Source organism: Bos javanicus, chromosome 11, assembly GCF_032452875.1.
Source record: "Bos javanicus breed banteng chromosome 11, ARS-OSU_banteng_1.0, whole genome shotgun sequence".
NCBI lineage: Eukaryota > Metazoa > Chordata > Mammalia > Artiodactyla > Bovidae > Bos > Bos javanicus.
The window spans coordinates 73985129-73994823 of record NC_083878.1 but is presented as its reverse complement, the minus strand read 5'-3'; the positions used below and the strand labels follow the sequence as shown (position 1 = coordinate 73994823).

At 49.2% G+C, this 9695-nt stretch overlaps 1 pseudogene; it reads left to right on the top strand.

Moving 5' to 3' along the window:
- The first annotated feature begins 333 nt into the window (after positions 1–333).
- LOC133256544 (dolichyl-diphosphooligosaccharide--protein glycosyltransferase subunit 4-like) lies at positions 334–674 on the top strand (annotated as a pseudogene).
- The last annotated feature ends 9021 nt before the right edge of the window (positions 675–9695 follow it).

Here is a 9695-nt window from a genome sequence, read left to right as displayed (position 1 = left end):
AGCTGGGGACCATTCAGCGACTGGGTCAAAGGAGCTGCAGGACCAGCTTTCTGTGGCAGTGAGGAGGATGATCAGAGGAGTGGGAGCCTGGAGCCAGCAGGGGATGATCCAGAGTCCAGTGCTCTGCTCCAGGGCCTGGGGACCAGTCCAGCCGGCAGTGGGAGCAGTGGGGCAGAAGAATCGACAGAGGCAGCTTCATGAAATACTTAAGAGGTGGCATCAGTGTCAGGTGAGAAGTCATGGACACTCTCCCCATCTGAGGTCACATGGATGGCACAATGTGGTGTCAAGGTTAAGAACACAGGTCTGGGGAGCTGAGCCCAGCTGATCAACATGATCACAGATGTGCAGCATGCCATCTTCGCCAAATGCCGGGCATGTCGCTCTTCCTGCTTGTCGTTCTCTATCACCACGTGGCCGTCAACAATCCCAAGAAGCAGGAATGAAAGTGGCGCTTTCTCTGCCCCCAGGGTTCCAGGACATAGTCTGAGGCAAGATGGGAGGGTGTGAGGGGCCTTCACACTTCACTTCATCCCTTCTACCCATCACAACATACAGAGCAACTCCACCTGGATTTTTCCAAACAACTTTTATTTCCTGAAAGTCTTCCTTAACCCTATGGAACAAGAAGCTGCCACTGAATAGGACCCAGTATAGGGGCTACTTTCTTCTCTACTCCCCCAACAAATATAAAAATATAGATTTGTGTGTGTGTGTGTGGTGCCAAAAAAGAAAAAAAAAAAGAGCATAGCTCTGAAGCCAGAACGACTGGTCCTAACTCTGTTCGCCCACTGCCTAGCTGTGGGTGGCTCGGAGCAAATTCCCAGCTTCTCTGTATTAGATGTCCTATCTGCAAAATGAGAGGAATGACTGCTTCCGCCCATGTGGCTGTCATGTGGCTGAAAAGAGGTGATACATGTAAAGATGATAGAGCAGGGCCTGGCATTAGTTAGCCCTTATCCTTATTATCATGGAAGCGCTGGTGACAAGAGAAACTGCCTGGGTGGGAGGAAGGAGGGAGGAGGCGGGAGGGAGGGAGAGAGGGGAAGAGGGAAGGAAGAAGGGAAGGAGCGAAAGCTGGAAGGAGACCGGAGCCGACATGAGTCTTTGGCGGAGAGCAGATGTGTTGTTCAGAGGGCTTGCGGTGAAGATTCCTGGGGCGGGATGATGCGTCTACACCTGGCTGTGGGCATAGGGCCAGGGCTCCTCTCGTCACCCCAGCTTCTCACCTCTGAGGGTTTAATTGGAAAAGCGATGTCACCAGGGTGTGAGTGCGTAACAGAGACAGGTGTGGAGGCAGCCTCCACGGGGAGAGGAAGGGCTGGACGGAAGGCAGCAAGCTCCGGGTGCCAAGAGCCCGTCATGGGAGGGGGCACAAGGAGGATGGCCTGGTCCCCCCAGCCTCCAGGCCCCCGGGGCCAGGCAATAGGGACCATTTCACTGGGGAAAAGAAGACTCTGGGACAAGGCTTGCATTTCGAAAACTCTGGGGCAAGCACCAACTCAAGCCTGGAGGGTCAGAGTGACTCCCACCTCCATCCTGGCTGCCCTTCTTCACTTTCACTCCAAGTCTATGCTCCAAGTCTCAGTGGGCAAGCCAAGGAGGCTGCCAGTCCCATCTTGAGTCAGAACCACTCTGCCTTCTCAGGGCTCCTTGGGCCCATCTGGGGTCTCTGCCGGAGGGAGCACTTCATTCCTGCTATAGTCTGGGTCACGGGGTGGGGGTGGGGGTGGGGGTGGGCCTCAGGACCACTCAGCTAGTGCCTCTGGCCTGCAAGGGGACAGTTCCCAAACCAGTGTATGAGAAGTTCCTGGCAAGTGTGCCTGGTCAGAACTGGTGCTCAAGAGTTATTTGCAGAGAGAAGGCTGGAAGCAGTGCCTGAGGAAGGGAGCCCCTCTGAAGCCTAAGTTTGCAGAAGCTCACAATCCTCTAAAGCACTCTCCAGACCTCTTCTGTAGGCTACGCGAACCTGAACCTGAGAGGTGGTCTCCCTCCTCACAATGTGTCTGGATTAGAAATAGCCCCGCACCTGCCCCTTCATGAACATGTCTGGTGGGGACAGCAGGAAGAAGCTCAACCCTCCCTGGCTATAGCAGCTCAGGGCACACGGACCGCTTTGGAGTGACTCTGGTGCCCCATGACTCCTCTTTCAGAGCTAAGAAAAGAGGACACCAAGTGTGTTATGGGTGCCAGGGAGGGGGGGCCTCCTAGTGAGACAGCAAAGCAGAGCTGGATCCTCAGTGAGGGAAACGGGGATGGGAGGGGTGATGAATGGGGGCAGGAAACAGGATCCGGCCCAACCCGGCCCTGCAGAGAGGAGGGCCCATGGGAAGCACACAGTAGGGCGGGGGTGGGGGGTGGGGAGTGGTGGTGAGCAGGCTTTGGGCAGGGGCCCTCTGCCCTCCAGCTGTGGAGGAGGGAAGGGAGGACACACTGCGGAGAGAGCCTGGAGAGGAAGAGACAAGCTGAAGGGCCCCAGGGAGGAAGGGTCAGAAAAGGGCCAAGCCCGGGCCTTGGATCTGACTGGATGCTGGGCAGAGGATGAGAGGAGGAAGTCAGGCAGGATTTAGGCATGGCGCTGGGGGAGTGGACCAGGAGGACCAGAAGAGGGTGGGGTCAGGTGGGGAATGGCTGAGACACCATGACTGTGAAGCAGCTGCTGTTCAACATGCCCTCTGCCCAGTGCCAGGCCCCCAGTGGGCGCTCACACGGGGCTTCCCGGGAGGTGGGGCTTGGAGAGTCAAGCTGGGGGCCTCATTCATTTAAGGAATGTTTATGGACCCCTCTGTGTACCAGGAGAGATCCAGCTTATGTTCCCAAGAAGACTTCAGTTCTAAAGGGAAGTCAATAATGAAGTAGTCCACAAATAATTTCAAGTTGTGATAAATACATATTCTTGTCTGGAAACCCATAGACAAATAAGCCTGGCAGGCTACAGTCCATGGGGTCACAAAAGAGTGGGACATGACTTAGCAACTAAACAACAACAACAATGATAAAGACTATGAAGGAAGGGGAGGGGAAAGCCTTCGTAGCAGAAGGAAGCCTGTGCAAAGGCCCTGGGGCAGAGAAGAGAAGGGGTTCCTGGTACTGCTGGAGAGGAAGCAGGGAAAGGGAGCAATCCCTGGAATGAGGCACACAAGGGGCGAGGCCTTGGAGGCTGTGAAGGTGGTCAGATGACAACTTAGATTTTATGCCAAGCACAGAGGACAACCATTTCTGGGTTTTAAACAACGGAATGACAGGATCCAGTACAATTTCTTGAAAAGACAGCTTTTAGGGATCGAGAACCAATCAGAGAGCAAGCAACCAATGGCGTCTTTGTGGGGGGGGGGTCAGAATCAATAGTACTTGGAGCAGATGTGGAAATGAAGCAAAGGAGGGGGTGGGGTTAAACATGGTTCAAAGATTTCTGGCTTGAGCAGCTAGATGAGGTGTGGGGCCATTCAGTGATCTGGAGAAGCCTAAAGGGGCAGTTTGGTTTGGAGGGAGAAACCATGAGCTCTGTGACCTTGGGCAAGTTATTCAAATTCTTTGAGTTTCGCTGCTGCTGCTGCTGCTAAGTTGCTTCAGTCGTGTCCGACTCTGTACGACCCCATAGATGGCAGCCCACCAGGCTCCGCCGTCCCTGGGATTCTCCAGCAAGAACACTGGACTGGGTTGCTATTTCCTTCTCCAATGCAGGAAAGTGAAAAGTGAAAGTGAAGTCGCTCAGTCATGGGCACCTCCAAAGCTTCAGCCCACAGTGCTTAAGACTCATGAGCAGGGACTTTCCTGGTGGTCAGGTGGTTAAGAATCTATCATCCAATGCGGGGGACGAAAGTTCAATTCCTGGTTGGGGAACTAAGATCCCATTTGCCACAAGGCATCTAAGCCTGCCTGCCACAACTGCTGAGCCAGTGTGCCTCAACTAGAGAGCCCGCATGCCACAGTTAAATATCCTGCATGCCGCAACTAAGACCTGACACAGCTATAAGTAAATAGACTCATAAGCAAATGCAAGAAATTAAAACTATTATTATAATACCATTAGATTCTTGTCACTAGAAACACTAATTATGAATTCTTCCGAGGGGAGCCTGATGGGAGTCAGGGAGCAGAGGTAGGGCTAGTCTCCAACAAAGGACCCTGAAGTCTGGAGCACCATGGAGGAGAAGGTCTCCCGGGCCCCAGATGGCCCAGGGACTGGGGGAGGGTCCCACCAGCCCCCTTTATCCCCAGCAACACACTCCCACTCAGAGGCCCTTTCACTCACTGCACGCCCCCATTCAGCACTGTGGCTGGACCATTTCAACAGCTTTCAGTCTGACCCCAAGGGGGCAAAGAGGAATCAATTTGTGCAAAGAATGGGAATGGAAGCGATTTCAATTGACCTTTGAATGGGGTTTTAATTTGCTTTATTACAGCCAAAGGAGCCTCATGAAGAGACTCTTGAGACTGCTTTTATCTGCTAATGCCTGCACCCTTGCAACCTCCTGAGCCTCCGTCTAGATGCCCTGGTTGCTGGGGGCAGGAGGGCAGGGTCAAAGGCGCTGGGAAACGGGTGTCCATGACCCTCCAGGGAACTGGTCTGTAGCTCCCTTCAGGCCCAAAGTGGAGTCAAGGGTGCAAGCAGGGGCAGCAGGAGGGCAGCCCACCCGGGTTCCAGCCCCAGCCCTGTCGCTGGACGGTGCCTCCCCTCTGGGTCTCAGGCTCTTTATCTGAACAGAGCCCGGGACTAGGGATGTGGACAAGAGGGCCCCTCAATCCCTTCCAGGCCTGATGGTCTATGTTTGTTTGTTTTAATATTTACACTTATTTATTTGTTTGACTGCACCGGGTCTTAGTTGTGGCCTAAGAACTCATAGCTGAGGCATGTGGGATCTAGTTCCATGACCAGGGATTGATCCAGGGCCTCCTGCATTGGGAGCAGGGAGTCTTAACCACTGGACCACCAGGGAAGTCCCTGATGTTCTATGGTTTTAAGCTCAGATCTAGAGCCAAACTCTGTAGTGGATGATAATTAGTCTCACAGAACATGGCCTAGATTGGAGACAGCAGAGCCCCCCGGGCCAAGGAGCTGAGCCCTTTCTGTTCATCAGTCCCTTGGGTCTCCCTTATGCCTATTTTTCTCTAAATTTCTACTTGAATCCCCTTGCAGGGGCCAGTCAATTCTCTGTTCTCTCCTCTCCAAATTCCAAAGGAAGCCCCTGGAGTCCCTTGACTGATTATCCACTCTTTTCCTGGTCAGAGCTACCTTGGGGGTCCAGCAGCCTGCAGGTGGCCAGCCCCAGGCAAAGAGCACCCTGCAATTGCTTCCCTATACCCTGTAACACCTCCAGGAGAGGGGCCTGTGAGTTTGGATTCACAGTCCTGGGTTAGAAACGTCAGGCTCTCCTCCCCGGCACTATTCATGAGTGTATGGCCACATGGAACCATGTGTGTGTTCCTTTAGAACAGCTCCCTGGGACTTCCCTGGTGGCCCACTGGATAAGAATCCACCTGCCAATGCAGGGAACACAGGTTCCATCCCTGGTCTGGGAAGATTCCACATTCCGCGGAGCAAGTAAGCCTGTGGATCACAACTACTGAGTCCAAACTTCTAGAGCCTGTGTTCCACAAGAGAAAACACCACGATGAGAAGTCCACGCACTGCAATTAGAGAGTAGCCTCTGCTCACCGCAACTTGAGAAAGCCTGCGTGCAGCAATGAAGATCCAGCACAGCGAAAAATAAACTAATTTTTTTAAAAAAAGAACTGCTCCCTACCCTCATTCCTTTTTTTCAAACGGAGGAGTTGTTCCTCTGCAATCAGAGCAGACTTCCTGAAGGTGGGGTCTTGGCTGAAGATGTCGTGGACATTGAGAACACAACAGACTCCAGAACCCAGGCACCAGCAGCCACCGCCTGATGCAGTGGTGGTCGTAATGGTCCTTTTGTGGGGAAATGCCTTTGTTAGGGCCTCCAGAATGACAGCCACTTTTCCAGAAGAATGCAGAGTTCTCCAGCCAGGGGTGGAGGTGGGGAGAGTGCCGCGTGGCCAGGAAGGACGCTGATAATGCACATCCATTAGTGCATTCAGAGCCCCCGGAACCATCCTCCTTCCTCTCGAGCCAACAAAGGCTGCATGGAAGGGGCTGAAGTGGCCTTTTTAACAGGCACTCAGCTCAGTGCCATCTCTGCGCCCTGCCTGCTGGGGGCCTGACTTCCATTTCCACGCTCTCCTCAAAGCAACCTGGACAGCAAATCCTCAAGCAGCCAGCCTGAGCCCAGAGAGCCCCCATGTCTGGTTGCCCTGGGGGAGTGACGCCAGGCCCACACAGAGCTGGTGCATTGTGACCTGCCCTGCCATGGCCACAAGTCCGTGACTCTGCATCTGCGCCTGCACACGCGTGTGAGCATGTGATCTGAGTCGTGCAAGGATGTCTGAAAGGCGGTTTTGTTTTTTTTTTTTAACAAATTGGCCAAAACCTTTACATCAGACGAAAGTGGTTTCCTTCAAAACGTCCCCTGGGCCAGTGTCTTTGATGCCAGAGATATGGGGCTGGGGTTCCAGCTTTCAGCAAACCCTCTGGGGGAGCCACCTCCAAGGCCAGTTTCTAAGTCACCCAAGAAAGCCTGTCTTTGAGTCCAGGATCACATTTCTTTAATGTATCTATTATGTTTCTTTTATTTCTCCTTTACACTGTAGTTGGGTCTTTATATTGAAATATTTTCTATTCATGATGGGTGTGGGAAGGTTATCTTATGCATAAATTTCAAGATAGTAAATAAGATCTTATAGTAGATTTACTCTTAAATGGGAGTTTTGTGACTGGTTGGAATGTAAAATAATGTATCAGTATCAGTTCAGTCGCTCAGTCATGTCCAACTCTTTGCAACCCCATGGACTGCAGCATACCAGGCATCCCTATCCATCACCAACTCCCAAAGTTTACTCAAATTCATGTCCATTGAGTCAGTGATGCCATCCAAGCATCTCATCCTCTGTTGTCCCCTTCTCCTCCTGCCTTCAATCTTTCCCAGCATCAGGGTCTTTTCCAGTGAGTCAGTTCTTCACATCAGGTGGCCAAACGATTGGAGTTTCAGCTTTAGCATCAGTCCTTCCAATGAATATTCAGGAATACTTTCCTCTAGGATGGACTGGTTGGATCTCCTTGCAGTCCAAGGGACTCTCAAGAGTCTTCTCCAACACCACAGTTTAAAAGCATCAATTCTTAGGCTCTCAGCTTTCTTTATAGTCCAACTCTCACATCCATACATGACTACTGGGAAAACCATAGCCTTGACTAGACAGACCTTTGTTGGCAAAGTAATGTCTCTGCTTTTTAATATGCTGTCTAGTTTGGTCATAACTTTTCTTCCAAGGAGTAGGTATCTTTTAATTTCATGGCTGCAATCACCATCTGCAGTGATTTTGGAGCCCAAAAAAATAAAGCCAGACACTGTTTCCACTGTTTCCCCATCTATTTCCCATGAAGTGATGGGACCAGAAGCCATGATCTTAGTTTTCTGAATGTTGAGCTTTAAGCCAACTTTTTCACTCTCCTCTTTCACTTTCATCAAGAGGCTCTTTAGTTCTTCTTCATTTTCTACCAAAAGGGTGGTGTCATCTGCATATCTGAGGTTATTGATATTTCTCCTGGCAATCTGAATTCCAGATTGCACTTCATCCAGCCCAGCGTTTCTCATGATATACTCTGCATATAAGTTAAATAAGCAGGGTGACAGTATACAGCCTTGACATACTCCTTTTCCTATTTGGAACCAGTCTGTTGTTCCATGTCCAGTTCTAATTGTTGCTTCCTGACCTGCATATAGATTTCTCAAGAGGCAGGTCAGGTGGTCTGCATTCCCATCTCTTGAAGAATTTTCCACAGTTTGTGGTGATCCACCCAGTCAAAGGCTTTGGCATAGTCAATAAAGCAGAAGTAGATGTTTTTCTGGAACCCTCTTGCTTTTTCAATGATCCAGCAGAAGTTGGCAATTTGATCTCTGATTCCTCTGCCTTTTCTAAATCCAGCTTGAACATCTGGAAATTCACAGTTCACGTACTGTTGAAGCCTGGCTTGGAGAGTTTTGAGCATTATTTTACTAGCGTGTGAGATGAGTGCAATTGTGCGGTAGTTTGAGCATTCTTTGGCATTGCCTTTCTTTGGGATTGGAATGAAAACTGACCTTTTCCAGTCCTGTGGCCACTGCTGCATTTTCCAAATTTGTTGGCATATTCATATTGAGTGCAGCAGTTTCACAGCATCATCTTTTAAGATCTGAAATAGCTCAACTGGAATTCCATCACCTCCACTAGCTTTGTTCGTAGTGATGCTTCCTAAAGCCCACTTGACTTCACATTCCAGGATGTCTGGCTCTAGGTGAATGATCACACCATCGTCATAATCTGGGTCATGAAGATCTTTTTTTGTACAGTTCTTCTATATATTCTTGCCACCTCTTCTTAATATCTTCTGCTTCTGTTAGGTCCATACCATACCAAAATAATGTAGCTGCTTTGGAAAATAGTTTGCAGTTCTTCCAAAAGTTAAACACTTGTTAAAAACAAGACAATAGGCCCAAGATGGAGTTGCTTATGCTAAGCTCCATGTCACCAAATCAAGACTGAATTAGTTTCAGCTTTCCCGGAAATGGGATCTTAAACCAGTCAATCAAGAATTCAGAAATCACCTGACCAGCACTAATTAGGTCATTTGCCTGATGGACCCTGGCCATCCCCTAAAGGGAAGTAACTTTGCAGTAACCAACCTGCTTTTTGCTAGTGTAATCTCTTTGTTCCCAATCCCTTCTGACATAAAAGCCTTATATTTTGCTTATTTATTTATTTATGGCTGCGTTGAGTCTTCTTTGCCATTTGCAGGCTTCTCCTTGTGGTGGCTTCTCTTGTTGCAGAACATGGGCTCTAGAGCACAGGCTCAGTAGTTACAGTACACAGCTTTCTTGCTACACAGCTTGGTTGCTGCACGGCAAGTAGAATCTTCCCAGATCAGGAATCGAACCCACGTCCCCTGCAGTGGCAATTGGATTCTTAACCACTGGACCACCAAGGAAGTCCAAAAGTCTTTTATTTGGGACAGTTCCTCAGACGTCCTCTTTAGCTGCTAGATTTGGATGCTGCCTAATCAAATCAATTTTTGCTTAAGTACACTCTTAAAATTTTTAACATGCCTTGGTTTATCTTTTAACAATATAGAGTTACCATATGTCCCAGCAAATCCACCCCCAGATATATACCCCCAAACTTATACATGAATATCCATAGCTGTGTTATTCATAGTATCTAAAAGTGGAAACAACCCAAAAGTCCATCAGTTGGTGAATAAGCAAAATGTGGTATATCCACACAATGGAATATTATTTAGCAACAGAAAGAAATGAAGTAAAAATAGATGCTACAACATGGATGAATATTTTAAAACATTATGCTAATTGGAAGAGACACGATAGTAAAAGCTACATACTGTGAGATCTCATTTATATGAAATGCCCAGAAGAGGCAAATCCGTAGAGACAGAAAGTAGATTCATAGTTGCCAGGGGTTGGGGATGCTGGGAAAAATAAGGCGTGTTTACTAATGGGTATGAGATTTCTTTGTAAAGTGATGAAGATGTTCTAAAATTGATTGTGGTAATGGTTGCACAGCTCTGAATATTATAAATGTCACTTTATTGTACACGTTAAGTGTATGAATTGTATGGGATGTGA